At 44.6% G+C, this 21,782-nt stretch overlaps 1 protein-coding gene across 1 annotated transcript in view; it reads left to right on the top strand.

The window, feature by feature from the left end:
- Window positions 1–21,782, top strand: part of LOC147733269 (sperm-specific sodium:proton exchanger-like) — a 7,973,824-nt gene that overhangs the window by 7,008,959 nt on the left and 943,083 nt on the right. The window lies entirely within an intron of this gene.

Raw genomic sequence — 21,782 nt, 5'->3', positions numbered from 1 at the left:
GACCGGACCGGTTTCGAGGTAACACCTCTCATCAGCCCGGCTAGCTTGACTCCAAGTGGTGTGGAGTGCCTGGGACCCACGTCTGGGCATCCCCAGCGCACTTAGGGCGGCAATTGCAAAAACAACAAGTGATGGACCGAATGTGGATCAATATCACACATTCCCCCAGTCGAAAGATCTGGGCCCAAATCCATCGTTTTTTTGCACTCCACACCACCCTGGGTTAGACAATGGCGATATGCAAATCAGCTCTGACCCTGTTGCCCCATGGGAACAGTCCAGTCCGAACTACAAAAGCCATGTCCTTCCCAGAACGGAATCAAGCATCCGAGGACCGGACCGGTTTCGAGGTAACACCTCTCATCAGCCCGGCTAGCTTGACTCCAAGTGGTGTGGAGTGCCTGGGACCCACGTCTGGGCATCCCCAGCGCACTTAGGGCGGCAATTGCAAAAACAACAAGTGATGGACCGAATGTGGATCAATGTCACACATTCCCCCAGTCAAAAGATCTGGGCCCAAATCCATCGTTTTTTTGCACTCCACACCACCCTGGGTTAGACAATGGCGATATGCAAATCAGCTCTGACCCTGTTGCCCCATGGGAACAGTCCAGTCCGAACTACAAAAGCCATGTCCTTCCCAGAACGGAATCAAGCATCCGAGGACCGGACCGGTTTCGAGGTAACACCTCTCATCAGCCCGGCTAGCTTGACTCCAAGTTTTTGCAATGGCCGCCCTAAGTGCGCTGGGGATGCCCAGACGTGGGTCCCAGGCACTCCACACCACTTGGAGTCAAGCTAGCCGGCTGATGAGAGGTGTTACCTCAAAACCGGTCCGGTCCTCGGATGCTTGATTCCGTTCTGGGAAGGACATGGCTTTTGTAGTTCGGACTGGACTGTTCCCATGGGGCAACAGGGTCAGAGCTGATTTGCATATCGCCATTGTCTAACCCAGGGTGGTGTGGAGTGCAAAAAACGATGGATTTGGGCCCAGATCTTTTGACTGGGGGAGTGTGTGACATTGATCCACATTCAGTCCATCACTTGTTGTTTTTGCAATTGCCGCCCTAAGTGCGCTGGGGATGCCCAGACGTGGGTCCCAGGCACTCCACACCACTTGGAGTCAAGCTAGCCGGGCTGATGAGAGGTGTTACCTCGAAACCGGTCCGGTCCTCGGATGCTTGATTCCGTTCTGGGAAGGACATGGCTTTTGTAGTTCGGACTGGACTGTTCCCATGGGGCAACAGGGTCAGAGCTGATTTGCATATCGCCATTGTCTAACCCAGGGTGGTGTGGAGTGCAAAAAACGATAGATTTGGGCCCAGATCTTTTGACTGGGGGAGTGTGTGACATTGATCCACATTCAGTCCATCACTTGTTGTTTTTGCAATTGCCGCCCTAAGAGCGCTGGGGATGCCCAGACGTGGGTCCCAGGCACTCCACACCACTTGGAGTCAAGCTAGCCGAGCTGATGAGAGGTGTTACCTCGAAACCGGTCCGGTCCTCGGATGCTTGATTCCGTTCTGGGAAGGACATGGCTTTTGTAGTTCGGACTGGACTGTTCCCATGGGGCAACAGGGTCAGAGCTGATTTGCATATCGCCATTGTCTAACCCAGGGTGGTGTGGAGTGCAAAAAACGATGGATTTGGGCCCAGATCTTTTGACTGGGGGAGTGTGTGACATTGATCCACATTCAGTCCATCACTTGTTGTTTTTGCAATTGCCGCCCTAAGTGCGCTGGGGATGCCCAGACGTGGGTCCCAGGCACTCCACACCACTTGGAGTCAAGCTAGCCGGGCTGATGAGAGGTGTTACCTCGAAACCGGTCCGGTCCTCGGATGCTTGATTCCGTTCTGGGAAGGACATGGCTTTTGTAGTTCGGACTGGACTGTTCCCATGGTTCAACAGGGTCAGAGCTGATTTGCATATCGCCATTGTCTAACCCAGGGTGGTGTGGAGTGCAAAAAACGATGGATTTGGGCCCAGATCTTTTGACTGGGGGAGTGTGTGACATTGATCCACATTCAGTCCATCACTTGTTGTTTTTGCAATTGCCGCCCTAAGTGCGCTGGGGATGCCCAGACGTGGGTCCCAGGCACTCCACACCACTTGGAGTCAAGCTAGCCGGGCTGATGAGAGGTGTTACCTCGAAACCGGTCCGGTCCTCGGATGCTTGATTCTGTTCTGGGAAGGACATGGCTTTTGTAGTTCGGACTGGACTGTTCCCATGGGGCAACAGGGTCAGAGCTGATTTGCATATCGCCATTGTCTAACCCAGGGTGGTGTGGAGTGCAAAAAACGATGGATTTGGGCCCAGATCTTTTGACTGGGGGAGTGTGTGACATTGATCCACATTCAGTCCATCACTTGTTGTTTTTGCAATTGCCGCCCTAAGTGCGCTGGGGATGCCCAGACGTGGGTCCCAGGCACTCCACACCACTTGGAGTCAAGCTAGCCGGGCTGATGAGAGGTGTTACCTCGAAACCGGTCCGGTCCTCGGATGCTTGATTCCGTTCTGGGAAGGACATGGCTTTTGTAGTTCGGACTGGACTGTTCCCATGGGGCAACAGGGTCAGAGCTGATTTGCATATCGCCATTGTCTAACCCAGGGTGGTGTGGAGTGCAAAAAACGATGGATTTGGGCCCAGATCTTTTGACTGGGGGAGTGTGTGACATTGATCCACATTCAGTCCATCACTTGTTGTTTTTGCAATTGCCGCCCTAAGTGCGCTGGGGATGCCCAGATGTGGGTCCCAGGCACTCCACACCACTTGGAGTCAAGCTAGCCGGGCTGATGAGAGGTGTTACCTCGAAACCAGTCCGGTCCTCGGATGCTTGATTCCGTTCTGGGAAGGACATGGCTTTTGTAGTTCGGACTGGACTGTTCCCATGGGGCAACAGGGTCAGAGCTGATTTGCATATCGTCATTGTCTAACCCAGGGTGGTGTGGAGTGCAAAAAATGATGGATTTGGGCCCAGATCTTTTGACTGGGGGAGTGTGTGACATTGATCCACATTCAGTCCATCACTTGTTGTTTTTGCAATGGTTGGTAAAGGTAACTTATCTTGGCCACTCCCCTCTGGAAGGGCACACTGCTGACTGAAATGGGCAAACTGTAAGTCTTTTAAGGATGGGAGGAGATTGGGATAGAGACTATATGGATGTTGAGAAGGGAGGGGCAATTATTAAGCCATTTGAGGTTTTAGGACGCTCAGCAATTCAAATACCTACAATTGACACATGCCTTAGAAGAGGAAGGGGTTTTGGGCATGGACCTATTGGACCACAGCCTGCAGGAGAGCTGGGTCCTTGTTGTTACAGTCCTGAATAATGCAGTTTCACACCTGTACTGCACCATATTAAACAACAAAACGGACGTTCAGGGCCCTTACGGATGTTGATTGGGAGGCAGCCTGGATGAATCTTAGGGAGGTTGGCATTAAGGCAGACTGTGCCTTTTTTTAGTTTAACGTCCTCAACAGATAATATTACAATAGGTAGCGGCTCTATAAAAATGAGAAAAGCTAAAAGTCCACGTCTTCAGGGAGGTGAGGTGAGGAGGAGGGTACAATTCCCCACACAATCTAAAGATGTCAGAAGTTGTGTGAATACTGGGGGACCATTGTAGCAGAATTGGAGGCTGTGCTGGTAACTGTCATTCTGGAAACACCTCAACTGATTATATTAGGCATACCCACCGATGTGGATATCCCAAATAAGCAGCTACTTTGTTGTATGCTGGGGTTTTTCTGGCTAAGAGGTGTGACCAGGTTGTGGAGCAGGGAACATGTCCTTACGAGATTCATGTGGTGAGACGGAATGCATAGAGGCAGAAAGAGTGGCCTACCACTCTAAGCCAGGAAATTTGAGGGGATCTGGGGAGAAAGTCCCGCTGGACCTTCCACATACTGAGGGATGGCTCTGAGGGCCCACTGGATAGAGGGACGCCACTACAATTCCATCAGCCTCAAAGGAGGACTTGAGATGGGTTGAAAAGGGGGCTGAGGGTCGGCCCTCAGCCCCCTTTTGTTCAACATCTACCTCGCTCCTCTCTTTACGCTGATTGCCAACTGGGGTGTCAAGGCAATTTCGTATGCCGACGACACCCAGTTGGTATTTCCGTACTCAGAGATGACGCAAGAGTCCTTTTCGAACTTCAAAGGTTGTCTCCAAGACATAGCACATTGGATGAACACGAATAAATTAAAATTAAATGCCAATAAGACCGAAGTTATCTTCTTTGGCAAGGGCCCCACCCCACCTCAGAACTTTGGTGGCCGACGGAGATGGGCCTAGCCCCCTCACCCAGTCGCACGGCAAAAAATCTTGGAGTGAGATGGGATGATAGCATGTCCTTTACCTCCCATATCCAACAAGTCGCCGGCTGCTGCCTGAGCAAACTGAGAAATCTCCGTAAAATCCTGAGACTCCTCCTGGAGAGCTGCCGGAATACGGTTATCCATGCCACTGTTACATCACGGCTGGATTACGCCAACGGACTCTACCTAGGCCTACCAAAGTACTTGATGCAAAAACTTCAGGTAGTTCAAAATGTGGCTGCGAGACTGCTACTGCGAATCCCTCTCAAGCAGTCAGTCTCTCCGCATCTTCGATCACTGCACTGGCTGCCAGTTGCCAGCAGAATAAAATTTAAGGCACTTACGCTGGCGTTCAGATCTCTGCATGGCTCCTGTCCAGAATACTTGAAAAACCGCCTCCCGAGATACTCCCAAACCCGCGCATTGCCGTCCAATTGCTGTGTTCAATTGGCCGTCCCGCGCACGAAAAAGGCTCGACTAGGCGGTCGGACTTTTTCGGCAAATGTCACCTCTCTGTGGAACACTTTACCACAAGAAATCCAACAGGCCCCTTCTGAACCTTGCTTCAAGAAACTGCTGAAAACATGGCTCTTCACCCAACCCCGCTAGCTCTTCTATGTCTAGCCTCCAGGTCAACTGTGTTCTCCTAGCGCCGGGACACCTCCTAGCGAGGTAGCTGTTCGCGCTTTATAAAATGCAGTAAAAAAAAAAAAAGAATCCGCTGTGGGCCTTGGATGTCTAGGACTGGCAAAAAGATATAACATGTTGGAAAAGAGATGTGGACTTGTATGTGCTGATGTGTCTATTGCGTGTGCACTGTTTATTGTTTGTGTAAAATTAATGAAAGATTTAAAAAAAAAGAAAGAACTATTAATGAATGACAACTAATGTTTTGCTCTTGGGTTATACTGTTCTATCACTGTTGCATCTTGTGTATGGGACAATTTTTGTCCAAATACCAACGAGAAAATACATTTGACAGATTTATTTTCAGCTGACACATGTTTTTAGAATTAAACTGTAATGTGGCCTATCACGACCAATTTAATTTTTATTCTGCGATTATTCAGGACAATAAAATTTAGTTATAGCATTTAAGATTGCACATTGCTGTGCCAACTCGGATTCCTATGCCATTATGGGTTAATTTCATGATCTGTTAAAATATGATGTTCATTTATGGGGAACAGTAGAAGCCAACATATCAGTGCACTCTTACTAAGACTGCAACCAATCGCAGAGCTTGCCTTTGTGTAACTGAGTCACCAAATGCAGTCGTCCGTAATAATTTTGAAAAGGCACATACCATACAAGTAATATCATAACCCAATAGCTGTGAAAAAGCTGCATTTCTGCATTGGGAGGAACCAGTGTATAACTCCCATCAATGTTTGTAATAATTAACTTGCTTATTTTTAGATGATCGCAGATGCAAAGCATACCTTTAGCCCACGCCGCGGAAACCATCTTGTGTAAAATGTAGACCCTGACTCCAAGGTTTGGCAAGTAGCAGGAAGTTTTTGTGTTAGCGACCTGAAGAAGCTGCTCAGTGGGAAGGACTGCTAAAATCTGATGAAAAATATTTCTGTCCTTCCTGTTGGTTCTTAGAATTGGATAAGCTACAAAGAACCAGAGGCAGGGGTATCACCTTCCAAGTAGAACTGAGAACTTTAATGTGATGTACGGTATTTTCCTCTTTTCTGCAAAACTTGTGCTAATGCGCTGAGGCTGGCGGTGATTTTTAATGGTCTTTGCGCACCTCTGTTTTTCATTCTGTAAATTGAGCTGACATCTAGCTTGCAGATATTTTATGTTACTCACCCTTTTTGCTGCCTAAATCCCTCTAGACTCCCCGGTCTACCTCGAGCAGAGCTCGATTGTTGTGGAGGGAGGCTATTAGCTGAGCCAGTTTCTGTTAACTTTTCCTACTTCCGGTAGGGGTAGGTGAGCGTTCTAGCGCTCGTGCCTTCCTCCCTTCATAACCGGATGCAGGGGGTGACGCACGCTGGACGCACTGAGGCTCGCCTTCCTTGCGGTGATTTTTAATGGTCTTTGCGCACCTCTGTTTTTCATTCTGTAAATTGAGCTGACTACTAGCTTGCAGATATTTTATGTTACTCACTCTTTTTGCTGCCTAAATTCCTCTAGACTCCCCAGTCCATGCGAGCAGAGCTCGATTGTTGTGGAGGGAGCCTATTGGCTGAGCCAGTTTCTGTTAACTTTTCCTACTTCCGGTAGGAGGAGGTGAGCGTTCTAGCGCTCGTGCCTTCCTCCCTTCTTAACCCAATGCAGGGGGCAACGAGCAGCGGACGCGCACGGCGGACGCGCGCAGCGGACGCGCGCAGCGGACGCGCGCAGCGGGCGTGCCGGCGGCGCACCAAAGGCACACCAAAGGCAAGCCAGTCTGTGCCCGCCCGCACCCGACCGGGATCAGGGGCCATTCACCCTGCCCGACGCACCCCGATTTACACATACTCAGCTGAGGAGCTTATATCCCTGCAAGGTCATGAGCCCATCCCCAAACATCTTCTTGTCACTCTCGAGAACTATGGAATACTGCAGCACACATATCTTCCCCTGTACACTTTGACGGGCCTCGCCCCCGCAACACCCTACTCCAATCCTGACACTCTTCAGGCTGCTTCTTCCCCCAAATGTCATAACTTGGACCTTGACTATTTATCTATCTGGTATTTGAACACCCGCTCGCTGGTTAAACACCAGCTGGAGATGTTTTATGTCTTAGAATCAGTCAAACCATATATACTATTGTTATCCAAAACTTGGCTCACACCTGAATATACTCCTGATATCCTGGCCGCCATCCCCGATAATTACTATATTCTCCAGGCAAATAGGCCTCAGGGAAAAGTGGGAGGTGGAGTTGCTGCCATTATTTCCCATACCTATAAAGCCAGTTTAATCACAATGTCTTCTAGCCCATCGGTTGATTTTGTACTATTCAAACTTGATTCTGACAGTCTCCCCTTACGTTTGCCCTTTTTTATCGACTTCCTGGCCAGTCACTGAGTTTCCTCCAGGTATTCGGTAGCATGGTGGCCAAGCTGGCGATTAACCATGCCAAAATTGTTATTATAGGGGATTTTAATTATTGGCTCTACGCTCAGCACGAGAGGGTTCCCTCTAGGGAGTTTACGGATCTGTTAACTGGTCTTAATTTCATCCAGCACATTAATGTAGCCACCCATGTTAAGGGCCACATATTGGACCAGGTCTGGTCATTAAATCAGGATGTCTCAAACCTACAGATTTCCCAATGTGCCTGGTCGGATCATTCCTCTATTTCCTTTTCCCTACCTAAAACTGTTGCTACGAAATTTTGCTCCTCTGACCCTCTCTCGATCCGTAACTGGGGTCGAGTAGATATCCCCTCTCTATGCCATTCCTTGGCAATAACAACCCCGAGTACTCTCGGCCCGTCCGGCTCATTACTCTCTGTCCATGATCAGGCCCAAAATATCCACACTTGGCTAGCTGAGGCCCGAGACATCGTTGCCCCCATGAAAAAACGTAAAAACAAACAGCCCCACGATGATCAGCTCTGGTTCACTCAGGACCTGAAGACATGAAGCTCACCCTTCGACAAACCGAGAGCAAGTGATCAGATTACTGTCCCTTAAAGAAACTCATTTTTCTTACTGCTCTTAAAGATTACAAATCAGCTATTCCAGGGGCAAAAACTAAACATTTTTCCCAAAAAATTCTGAACTCCTCTAATAAATCTAAAGACATTTTTTTTATAATTAACGAACTTGCAAAACCTGACCGTGTAACCATTAAGCCCTCTTCATCTCAGTCTCTATGCGACTCCCTTAACAATTATTTTGTGGATAAGATAGTCAAAATTAAAGCCAGTATTCCTAAATCCTATCCTAATTTCAATCCAGGATGCATCCCTGGCAATTCTTCTTCTTTCCTAAACTTCCCTCCGATTTCTCAAGAGATGTTCCTTTCCCTGCTTAGCAAAGTTCGATCCGGCTCACCCTTGGACAGTTGGTCCCTACCATTCAAATCAGTGGTTGTCACTCCCATTCTCAAAAAACCTGGGGCGGACCCTGAGGTCTTGAGTAACTTCCGCCCAATATCCTTGCTCCCTTTCCTAGGTAAACTCTTAGAGGCCTATGTAACTAACTGCCTTAGCTCCATTGTGGAAAGCTCTCAGTTCCTAGACCCGCATCAAGCTGGAATTAGACCCCAACACTCCACGGAGTCCATTGTTGTGGCAGTCCATGACGAACTTAGAAAGGAGGCGTACCAAAACATTTGTCAGGCCTTGGTGCTCCTGGATTTGTCGGTGGCGTTCGACACCGTCGACCATTCCATCTTTCTTGAACGCGTCGAGAACGCCGGCATCCAGGACACCCTGCTGAGGTGGCTTGCATCATTCTTACAAGACCCAAAGCAAGCGGTACGGCTCACCACTTTTATGTCCGAGGCCAAGGGCCTCAGGTGTGGGGTCCCCCAGGGTTCTTCCCTCTCCCGCTGTTATTCAACCTGTACATTCTTCCCCTTATTTCCGAACTGCGGAATAGGCCGGTGGTCACCTTCAATTATTCGGATGACCTCCAGCTTATCTTCAATATTGTTTCTTCCCCCACTTCCACTGAGAGTTTTCAGTCTACTATGAGGTTTTCCAGCAGTTGGATGAATGCTAATCAGCTCAAGCTTAATCCGGATAAGACTGAGCTGGTCCTCACCGGAACCCCTGGAAACCCTTGGAACTCTAATTTCTGGCCTCACTCCCTGGGCTGTGCACCTAGCCCGGTCAACTCAGTTAAGAGCCTAGGAGTCACCATCAGTAAGGATCTCTCCATGAGACCCCAAATTAAATCAGTGATGTTGACATGTTTTTTCCATCTTCACCGCATCAGAAAAATTTAAAGATTCCTTACCCATGACACCCTAGTCCAAGTTACACTGGGTTTAGTAATTTCCCAGATTGACTACGTAAACTCATTGTATATTGGTATCCCTGCTTACCAGTCCCACCAACTTCAACTCATTCAAAACCAAGCAGCAAGACTCATCTTCGGACAACCTAAGTCTAGCTCTGCTAAAGAACACATGGGGAATAGTTTTCCAAGAGTGATTGCACACGGAGCAGTAAGGAGATTCCTAAGCTGACTATTTGGAAGTGAAAGATCTCAGTGGCAATTCCCCCTTCTGAATTGGAAATACTATTTTCATTACTCAACAGAAAAATACTCCAAAAAAACCCTCTCTCCCTGACCACTACTTGTTCATACCAGGCCTCTGAAAGGAGGCTGATGAAGGAAGTAGGGTGGGAGGGATAAAAGAAATGGGACAAATAAGGAAGAATCTGAATAATGAAGAATGAAGATTTCATCCGATGGATGAAGGTCCCCCTCTTTGACATGGTCACCCCCACTTTTTGGCTAGTATTTGCTGCAATTTTGAAAGTGCACTGAGTTCCTGCCATCTAGGTCCCCAGTGCCAGATTTCTTTCCCTAAAACTGTAAATTATTTCCCCAGTTGGCCATGCCTTTAGCACCCCTGTAAGTTCCTAGTAAATGGTACCATGAGTACCCATGGCATGGGTACTAAAGAGGGTCCCTAAGGACTGCAGCATGTATTGTACTACCCTAAGTGACTCTTGACTCAACTCATACAGATTGTCATTGGAGGTTGCATGTCTTGGCGACGATAAAAGTGAAAACACGACATGGCATTCCTCCCCGTGAGCAATGCCTACAGACACTGCACTGCATACAGCATAGTTAAGCCACCCCTATAGCAGGACTTACAGCTGTAAGGCAGGGTGCACTATACTACACTGTTGACATATCTGCATGAGCAGATAAGACTCTGTGATGTCCAAACCACTTCTTTGATGTCATAAATGAACAGGGAAGCTATTTTCTGCACATGTGCTGGACACTGGTAAACACCAGCTCCCCAGTTACAGGATGGCTTCACTGAAATATATGGTGTTTGCTATCAAACATCTTGTATTAATAACTCCACACTGATTCCAGTGGTGAATTTATTACTACATGCACCCAGAGGGAACCTTAGAGGTGCACACTGAAAACCTACCTTTCTCTAGTGTGCCGGCTAACTGGTGTAGACCAGCCTGCCACCACCACAGACAAGTTTATGACCCCCTGCAGATGAGATCATATGCTTTGAGGGCCGAAACAATGCCTGCTCTGGCCGGAGGTATTGTCACCTCCTCAAGCAGCATGTCTCAATAATCAGAATATCAAGGCAGGAGGCTTCAAAGGCCTCTGTCATGTTTGATATGTTTACTATACTTTACTCATTTGTAGAGCGCAAGCGAATCATCCCCAGGGGATCTCTTGGAGGTTGGAGAAATGGGCACTCCTAGGCCATGCTCATCTAAAACAGCCAAGTCTATAGTAGTTTCTTAAAACTAGTTATCTCAACACAGGCCCTGATAATCTGTGGCAGACTATTTCAGTGACTGGCAGCCAAATGGGAGAAGGCTCTTCCCCCTCATCTTAGCCCTGTGTATTCTTTGGATACACAGGATCTTGCAGTTACTTCATCTTAGCTTTCAAACCGGTTGATACCAGATGAGTTTGTTCTTAAGAGAAGGCAAACCTTTTCCCTGTAGTGATCTAAAGACCACACAGAGCATCTTAAAAATGGCTCGTTTCCTAACCGGGAGCCAAGAAGCTGACTCACGAGGGGGGCTGAAGGGGTCAGCGCCGGGTTGTTAAGGGCATGTCGGGCTGCCGTGTTCTGCACCACCTTCAGTTTGGATAATAGATCTTCCCTTATTCCCACAAGCAATGAATTACTGTAATCAAGCTGACTCACCAGGAGTGACTGAATGAGTCTTTTTCTTACTGAGAGAGGAATCCAGGGGAAGATCTTCCTAAGCATCTTCATTATACCAAAGCAGGTGCCTGACAATGTCTTCACCTGCTCCTCCATCAAACATTTGCTATCTATCCTAAGGCCGAGGTTCTTAGCCTAATTTTTAGGGGCGAGGGCTTCTCCCAACTCAGGAGGCCACCATTCGGGAGACCAGATTGCTTTGGCCTTCCCGAACAGGAAAATCTCCTTTTTGTAGGAGTTGAGCTGCAAGAAGTTCTTCCTCATCCAGCTCGCAATGCTGGACATGCAGTTTTAAAATTTTAATTGAGTTGACATAATGTCCTCCTCAATAGGGACAATTAGCTGCGAGTCATCGGCATACGATGACATTAGCCAGGGGGGTCACGTACACTTTAAATAGGGTGGGACTCAGGACAGATCCCTGAGGGACTCCCCTGTCCACTACTATAGTCGGTGACGTGAAAGAGTCCAACTGGATGCTTTGGGTGCGCTCGGATAGATAACTTTGAATACAATTGAGAGCCAGACCCTTGACACCAATCCCTCCAGTATCTTATGGAAGATGGTATCAAAGGCTGCCGACAGATCAAGAAGGACTAGGATCACTGGAGTCCCTCTATCAAGCGTCAGCTTTATGTGATTACTATTTCCCCAGACAGGGGAAATGGCAACCAACCATAGATATGCAGGAAGGCATGGTGCACTATCAGGCCTGTTACACCCCTACGGTGAGCTGTCGGATGTTCAGCAAATTCAGCAAAAACCTGGGTCACCAAAGGTTGCCTAGAAACAGAGTGCTCCTCAAAAGTCAGTGGGCTAAATCTCAACATGTTAATGCATTATAAATAAGGTTTCCTGTTTTCCCTTTTTACAGATTTTTACAGATAATAAAGAAAGAAATCAATGTGTTTCCTGTCTGTATTTATTTTTAAAAGCAGAAAAATACTGAAAACCGTGCTTCTTTTGAGAGATTCTCCATGCTATTTATCATGAGTTCCAGGCAACAACGAGCAGATAGACAGCATGGCGAGTTAAAAAATAGGATGATATTTCCTTAACCCCTTTGCTGCGGGGCATATTCCCCCGCTGTGCTGGGGTCAGGGGGGGTGCGCACAGCGCCCCGGTGCTCATGACGAGCTCAGCTCCTCATGAGCCACGGTTCTCGTGTGCTCATGACGAGCTGAGCTCGTCATGGCCATACCCGTTTCCATAGAACGCTCAGCACAGCAGGGAAATTATCCCCACCTGCGAGCGTTCTAACGGCCGTGACGAGCTAAGCTCATCATGAGCACACGAGAACTCTGGCTCAATGCGAGCTGAGTATGTCATGAGCGTGGGAGGGATTAAATACAAGCATATGCTAACATATATTTGTAGTATATTACTAATATGTACCTGTGAGTGTAGTCTTGTTATATGTGCCTGCTTAATTTGCTAAAACATGACAGGCATCCATTTATGAGTCCATAAAAGTGGAAATATACCATTTTACAGCACCATTTATTTTCAAAACACAAAATAAATATGGATAAGCAACAATGAGAATACAAACAAATCAATATGGATAAATATGGGCGGAAAAGTTACAAAAATAAATACCATAAAACAGGAAGCCCTAATTATAATCAAAGGTCACAAATACCTTTCAGAAAGACTGATGTAGATACAGTGCAAATCATCTGTTCGTTAAATCACTTTATAAGCAAATCCCATTCAATTAACATAATTCTGATAGCAACTGTGAGAAGTTGGACTGGTATATGCAGTTCACAAGTGGGTACCCTGTACCAGTCCAAACAACCCTTATGTTGATTAGGTTAAAGATAACCTTTATGAAAGCTATCCTGGTGGTAGCTATGGAGTCTTGAAGGAATGTAAAGCAGCTTGTTTTACCAGATCAGAACCTCCTGATGAATCAAATAAAAGGAGAACCACACAAGTGTTATATAAAATATATATATATATATATTTATACCTAAGCACTCTCTACTAACCTCTTTATGAGATTAGAGCACAAGGCACACAATACTTAATCAACAGAACATCAGTAAATAGCACAATACACAGCGGGCTCCAGGGGTAGACCAAACCATATCTATATATATAAAAATGAATGTATGTCTGTCTGTTTTTCCCTTATGTATTACTACACCGTTCATCCGATCGCCATGAAACTTTGGGAAGTTGTTGAGTACACTCCGCGAAGGTTTCTGGCATAACATTTTATTGAATATTGGCCGCCCAGTGGAGAAGTGTGGCTCACTGGTTAGAGGAGGCAGACTTGGAAGCAGAGGTCAGCCCGGGTCCAGGGTTCAATTCCCGTCTCGGCGGGGTCTTGAGTCCTAAAATGTCCATTGACTCGACAATTCTCTCTCCAGTGCTTACTCGATTCACGGGTTCACACTTTACGACTCTGGGCAATAGCTTGCTTAATCTCCACAACAGCCCCTCGTGGTGGGATGCCTGGTTTTCACCTTGCGGATACCCTGCCGGGGTTATCTCACAGGGGAATACCAGGATGGGTTCCCTAAGCAAGCGCTTAGAAATGGCTCGGTGATTTGCACTATATAAATTCCTGTACATTTACATTTATCGGCCCCCCAGGGCCCTCATAATCTTTCGAATACTGAATTTGCAACCACAACTTTGCAACAGTGCAAGACTTTCAGTGAAAAAGATGATGAACAATGTCATTGAAGCTACAATTTTGAATGGGAAATTCAAGGGGGAAGATGTACTGTTGCCAAGTATTACAATGATCCCAACAGATATGACATTTGAATTCAAACGTTTACAGTTTCCGGTGCGACTCGCTTTTGAAATGACCATCAACAAAGCACAAAGACAATCACTGCAAGTGTGTGAACTAGATTTGGAGAATCCGTGCTTCTCACACGGACAACTGAATGTGGCCAGCTCACAAGTTGGAAAACCTTCTGATTTATTTGTGTACCAGACGGAAAAACAAAGAATGTTGTGTATCCACAAGCACTCGAATAAATAAATAGAATTAAAACGACACTTTGAAATGTTTTCCATATTAAAATGAAAAAGTTTCAATAAAAATTACACAAAGTACATTGAATGTTATAACGAGTTTACTTGAATTTCCTTTCTTCTGAGATTGCAGCAACGAGCAACGGGTAAGTTAGTACTAAACAAATGGTATAACAACAATAACTTCCCTAGACACAGTGCCTAGAGCACATAGAATCGCTGTGACCCCAAGGATCCACCCAAAGGAGGGACACAGGGAGCCGAAGGAGGACAGGTGCAGTGTGAGAACACAGACGCATGTTCCGTACAACTCTATGGGAAAGTTGCGGTTGGAAAATTATAGTTTAAGGACACTTCAGAGAGGACTTCAAGCAAACCCTTTGGAACATAGAAGGTTCTAAGGCCAGCACCCTTGTAAGTACTGAGGTACACGTGTTACCTATCCCAGAGGAGCCGGGTGCATAGGGGTTAAATTGTGTAGGAAACCCTTGTTGTTTTCAATTGCGTGATGTGAAGAAGTGCAGCTGCCGGGAAGATGAAATGTGTACGGTGGAATCCAAGCCTGGATCTGAGGTGAGAAGAACCTGAAAGCGGAGGGGACAGAGCTTGGGTCACTTCAGGGTGACCAGGGGCTCAGTAGACAAATGCCCACCAATGTCAGTGCCTCAGGTGTGAAGATAGGATGCTTGACTCTGCAGCCACAGGGACCAGGAGATGTCAGCGACAACCAAAGTCCGGAGGTGAGCTGTTCCACGCAGGATGTCGAGTGCTGAGGGGTCAGGGTCCAGATGAAACACCAACAAGCCTTGGCAAATGCAACCAACATGGGCAGAGGAAACAAGTTACGGTCAGGTCCAGCAAGGTCCAGAAGACTCTCCAAGCTATGGGGAGTCAGGGTACATCTGGAGCAATCAGGGAAGCCCATGGGAGATCAATGTTACCTTCACAAGGACTCACAGGCCAAGGACCAGGGATCGTAAAGGGACCTGGAGCTGAATCATGAAATACCAGCCCACGAAGCACTCGTGGAGAGGAGGCCGGTAATCCTCAAAGGAAATACTACTTGGGTCAGGGCTACATGTAGCCCAATGTACAGCCTCAGGGATTGCCGAAAAGCATATGCAGCTGCAAAAGTATATGGTTCACAGGGGTTCAGTTTGCACGGTCCCCACAAGTAATACTGGTCTCAGGATTGCTGAGAGAGCAGATCAACCTCAGAGATGCTTGTTAACCCACCTCCTATTTTGCAGAAATCTTCGGAGTCTGCAGGAGATCGAGAGATGCAAACTGGTCAGATGTGTTTAGGTGCCTGCTGCTGCAGGGGAGTAACTCATTTACTCAAAGGGAGATTCTTCTGTCTTTCAGCAAAGTTTAGCCCATCGAAATATGTGGTTTCTGCTTGCAGAGTTTAGTCCAGGTAAAATCTAAAGTTCTGTAGTCAGGGTTCCTACTTTATACCCAAGGAAGGGGCTGGGCATCTCTGGGAACCCACCTCTGCGAGGGTCAGGACAGAGCTGTGGCTACACGCATGTCCTTAGTCCAGTTTCGCAACAGAGCAGGAGAAAATGGCTCCTGCAACCGGCTTGAGCTGGACTATGGACTGGGACACCAAATGTTCCCCCACTTACAGACTTTATGGCACTCTGAGTGCACCCACCCAGCCCCAATACACTAAAGCCTGTCTGAGAGGTGGTCACACCTCCCTGTGACAGGAAACCCAGGCCTTCCCCTGCTCGAGGCCAGCTCAGCAGCAGGAGGGCAGACTCGTGTCTGTGGCTGGCAGCATCCATTTTGTGATTACCCGGTCGAGAAAGTTGGTACCGTGTGTACCAGTGTTTCACATAAGCCCCTCTAGAAGGGTGGAAACAAACCTCCCCCGACAGCTACTGGTTCGGAGGTATGATTCCAAGGTGTTTGACACCAAACACAACACGTTTCTAGTAGTCATTTTAAAGTTAGCATTTACCTCTAGGTCATAATGCACTTAAATATATATGGTTGAATGTATCACAAACAACCCCGGAAATTAGGTTCTGAAGGCTGCAGAGGGGCTCTGCTCATGCAGGGGCATCCTCTCACATACAACCCAGCACCAAACCTTCAAGATTGAAAAGGCCTGCCACAGCGGAGACTGATAGGTTTATATGTACAATGATTTAGGATAGATATTGGTAACCTATATCTAAGTAAGGGGTGCATGCACCACCTTCCACAGGCTACGGTAGCAGACCTTTGGTGTCATTTTGAATGTTCTCTCAGGGGAGGCTTCATACATTCTGCAGCCCCTGAAAGGCCTGTGGGGTACCTATGCCCTGGGTATGATGCAGCGCCCCTCCAGAAATGATTTATAAAATCCTCATCACCTTTCCCTGAAGTCACATTTACCACATTTACTCATCAGTGGGGCCCATAACAATTATCTCACTCTATGCACTTTCTCTCTACTTCATGGACTGGTGTGATTCAAAAGAGGGCGGCTGGATCATAGCAGAGTGTCTAAAATTCAACTAAACTATTTACAAAATATACACCTGCAGTTCAAACTCTTTACCATGGTTCTAGTACTTAACTCAGCTTATTCAGACACACCACCATCTGTTCGATGGATCTGGCTAGTAAAAATTTGAATTAGGATGAACAAGAGACACTTAATGCTTCATTTATCTAATTTTATTTAGCAAAGATTTTAGTCATGACTTATTTTATTAATGCAAAATTAAAGTATACTGAATTTAATGTATTAATCTCAAACACTTAATTTATTAAATGTAAGTTCAGTAATAGATATGTCTTTGACCCGTCTCATCAGGCTAGAGGCTTTGCAAGCTTTGTCTGCAGTTTTCATTCCTGACTCAGCGCATGCGTAATATATATCTCAATCTCGATTTCATGCAGACGTCCATTTTTAAGCAGGCCGCAGAGGCCCATATGGAAACTATTACAGAAACAAACACAAATAGCTATTATTATTGAATTAAAACCCATTCTGTTTACCTCCCCCTTTTCTAAGGTATCCCTATTAATTGTTACCTAGCAAATATGAACACAATTATGCGTGATTCTCTTACCCATCTTCCTGTTTCTTCCATATATAGACAAAGAAAAGCACATTCATGCGGCTTCTGAATAAATTTTAAAGCTGCTTGTTAGTTTAAGACACGACAAATTCACTTTATTAGTTAATTATGGTTGCAACATAAGCAAATTTAGTTTCCCACGTGTACTTGTGTAGGTGCAACTTTACCCTAGGTTGATTAGTATTTCAAACCACTCAATTAGTTCCTGTTACTGTTATGGGAAAGAGACTTAATGAGGGGTATACACAATTTTGTTTCTACCCTCGCTTCCTCAGGTACATGGTGTACCATATTCTAGGGACTGATAAAGGTACCCCAGTATCCAATATGGAATGTACCTAAAGTACATGCAATCAATTTAGAGGAGAAAGCAGATAGACTGTGGTCCTAAATAGCAGGATCCCAGTCAGTTTAAGTAAAAAACAGTGATACATCAGTAAAAGGTGGGGGGTACTATAAGAAGCAGATCCTACTCTCGTACAGCAGCTGTTTCTTAAATCAATCTCAATGCATTTCGGGTGGCGTGCAACCTACATCGGGGTAACTTAATATGTATATATATATATATATATATATATATATATATATATATATATATATATATATATATATATATATATATATATATATATATATATATATATATATATATATTCACTGAAAAAACCATAGGTTTGACACCAGTTATAGTTAGCTGGAAATTTTACTGATATAAAACCAATGAAATTCCACGTTATAGTTAGTTGGACTCACTATAACTTGCGCGTGTAATGCACTGCTGATGACATCACTGATGACACTATTCAGTGAATGTGTGTCTTTTTAAAAAATAAATATGTTTTACATATGTATATGTAGAGGTTGATGGAAAAATAAATGTTTAAATAAGTGACTTAATGGATGTGCAGGACTGTATGGATGGCTGAGTGTGTATATGTGTGTGTTAGTCAGTGAATACCTGCTTCACTAGTGTGTTTATTAGTAACCACATATGTTTTAATGTAGTTTATGTAAGTATTGATATATATAATTGAGTATATGTGACAGTGAGAGATTGAAAGAGTTCCTGTTTAAATAAATATGTGTTTCTATAAGTGATTGTTTAAAAGAGTAAGTAACTGAAAGTTTACTTAGAAGTAAGGTATTACTGTGTGTACATCTGTATTTGTAAATAAATGGATGTTTATTAGTTTATTTCCAAGTGTGAATATATGTGTGATGATTTACTTTTGGATGTCTGTCGGTATATAATAGGATGTATAGCTGTATCACTATATATAATCAGTAAGCATATATACGAGTGACTATATAGAACTGTTAGTGAATTAGTGGATGTGTATATAAATGTTGGAATTACTGAATTGGTTGTTGTAACTGGTATAGGTATCTCCATTTTTTTGAAAATGTTAGTTTCTATTTTTGAATATGTGTTTCAAGGGTTACATTACACGGAAATGATATCTGTCACTTTCTCACAAGGATGGTGTCATCAGTGATATCATGAGTGATGTCACTGACCATGTCATGAGTGATGTAATATGTGATGTCATCAGCAGTGCATTACACGCGCAAGTTGTAGTGAGTCCAACTAACTATAACGTGGAATTTCATTGGTTTTATATCAGTAAAATTTCCAGCTAACTATAACTGGTGTCAAACCTATGGTTTTTTCAGTGAATTTCATAGGTTTTTCAAATGCTATTTCCTAACTATAACGTGTGTAAAACCTATGGTTTTTTCAGTGAATTTCATAGGTTTTTCAAATGCTATTTCCTAACTATAACGTGTGTAAAACCTATGGTTTTTTCAGTGAATTTCATAGGTTTTTTGAATGCTAGTTCCTAAGTATGAAAGATATACCTGAAATAAATATCGACATACCAATCTTAACGCAGAACCGAGTGCACACACCCACCTATTTATTTCATGAAGCTTTCCAATTTAAACCTAATGAATTTCTTCATAGACCAATGAAAAAACTTATAGTACGTTAAAGACACTGAACCTAGGCTTTTTTTCTCCTATAAACTTTTTAATTAAATGGAGCCGAATTTTTTTTAATCATTCGTGCGTGACTGATTGTACACACCTTAATATTTATTTTGAAAAATATAACAGATTTTATAATTTATTAATTGTATACTTAAATCGAGCTGTAAAAATATATCAAATCCGTATGTGTTTGAATTCACTTCTTTTCACGTTTTTAAACTTCAGTAAAGAACATCGCTACTTCCAAATCACGTTCGTAACTAGATAGTGTCACCGCCTACACGTCCTGAGAAGCGCATGTAAAGTCATGTGACTTGAAAACAAGACTTCCAATTGGTTCTTAGTAGTTTCTGTTCTGTAATTTACACGAAGCACTCCACCCACTTTCCTCACAATCTTTTCTACTCTCAAGAGACAACAACGGCGAGCATCTTCCGGAAGACTTTGCTGAAATTGCTGCCCTTTCACATTCATCTTCCGAATCTGAAGGAAATGAACGACCACCGTTAAGAAGAAAAAAGGAATCTTTCATTTGGCAAATTTTACTTATCCTGAAGATCAAAAGAAAGTGAATGCGCCAAAAGTAACCTGCACGATATGCAATTCGGAGCTCTCAAGGTGAAATCCAAATAGAAAATATTCCTTTTCTATACACACCATGCTGCGACATGTTAAACAAAGGCACCATGAGCATTATGCAAAAGCATCAACAAGAGCCCTGGCCACGCTATTACCATCAGAGGTGGCCAGCACATCTTCTGGAGGACGATCTGTATCTCCATCGAGTGCTGAGATGGACTTGAGACCATATCTTGCGAAGGTGCACATGAAATGCAACGAGTGTGGAGAAATTCTTTTATATGGAGAGCAGAGCCTTGTTCTTATTAAACTCAAAATTGAAAGTCATAAATGCCCCAAGAAAAGATACATTTCTTCACTTCATTTTCATAGTATTACATACTGAAAAATGTAGTAGCAACTTTAAGAAATCTAAAGCATCATAACACTTGTTTCCCCAAAAAAAAAAAAAGTTCTTTTCAGTACTATTTCTACGAAAACATGCTCCAAGAGCATCTTATGACATGTTTTTTCGGCGCTTCATTGTAGTGCGCGACCGGGGGCGCGCACCCTCCTAGCGCGTCCAGGACTTGAGACTTGTATGTGAAGTCATGTGACTTCAAAACAACACTTCTAGCTGATATTTTCTCGCCGCTTTCATCTTGTGCGCGACCGGGTGCGCGCACCCGCCTATCACGTACAGGCGTCGAGACACGCATGTGCAGTCATGTGACTTTAAAAGAACACTTCCAATTGGTTTTTACTAGTTTCTATTCTGCAATTTACACGGAACACTCCACCCACTTCCCTAGAAAACCAGTTTATCAAAAAACTTTTAAAGCCTCCCCTTATGAAACATTCGACGTTCACATAGCAGTGTAGTAAATAGCACTACATACACTCCATCCCTTAATTATAAAAGACTTATCAGTATGTGAGAAAAACTTTTGTTTTCACGTGATAATGTGAAATTCTGAGCCTGTTACCGAATTTTTTTTCACATATGTTACTATTCTCCTTCGACCACTAACACCATAGAAAATACCAGCAATACCGGTGATATTTTGTACACCGACAACGGTCGATTTCTATCGCTTACAGCCCTTGCTATTATAAAGTTTTATTTCCTAAGTCTCTGATCTCCAACTGTGGAACGTGACTCCCCTGTGTGTCATAATGAGGTGCTAAGAGCAGCACGTACACTATACTTCGACTAAGCATCCATAAATTCCGCGGACATTTCTACCCTGCTATCTGCAATTATAAACATCAAAAGGAGCTATGCTGCCCCCCTTAGAGAGGCCTCACTCCCACTGCTACAAAGGCTTGGCAGTTGCCAAGATACACAAAAACAGCGTCTCGGGTCCATTAAACTTCTGTGACGATCTCAATGAAAATAAGCACTAAACAATATTCAAGTATGTAGTATTCCTTCTACTTGGTTACAGACTAGGGAGCATATTATCAAGGGGGTTGATCACCGCTTTTTTGGCTTTAAAAGCCAAGAAAGCGGAGATAAAATTATCTCCCTATTATCAAGCTGTCGCTAACACCAATTAGTGACAACTAATAGGAGATAGCAACCATCTTGGGCCCCGCTTTACATGTCGGTGATATTTATCACTAATGACATCCAAAGTGTATATGCCAAAATGTTAGCCACTGCAAACAGTCCCTAACATCACTATCTCCTATTATCAACTTTTGGAGATATTCGCGCGAAGCGCAAATATCTCCGAAAGCTAAGACCTGCCCTGAGCAGTTCTTAGCCATGTTATCTAATGGGAGGTGGATAACATGGCTAAGAGCATTTGCTCGATAATTCATGAATATCGCTGACTTTTCATCGATATTCATGCATTGCGGCCGTTTTTTATCGCATTTACGATAAACCTTGCTAATAGCAAGGTTTATCTGCGATAAAAATCGCCAATGTGCGGCGATAATTTTTGTCTCTAAACAAGTTAGAGACAAAAATTATCGCTAGTTCT

The sequence above is a fragment of the Lissotriton vulgaris genome, chromosome 2_1, assembly GCF_964263255.1.
Source record: "Lissotriton vulgaris chromosome 2_1, aLisVul1.2, whole genome shotgun sequence".
Taxonomy (NCBI): Eukaryota; Metazoa; Chordata; class Amphibia; order Caudata; family Salamandridae; genus Lissotriton; species Lissotriton vulgaris.
The sequence above is the reverse complement of the archived record's forward strand: the minus strand, read 5'-3'. Positions and strand labels throughout refer to the sequence as shown.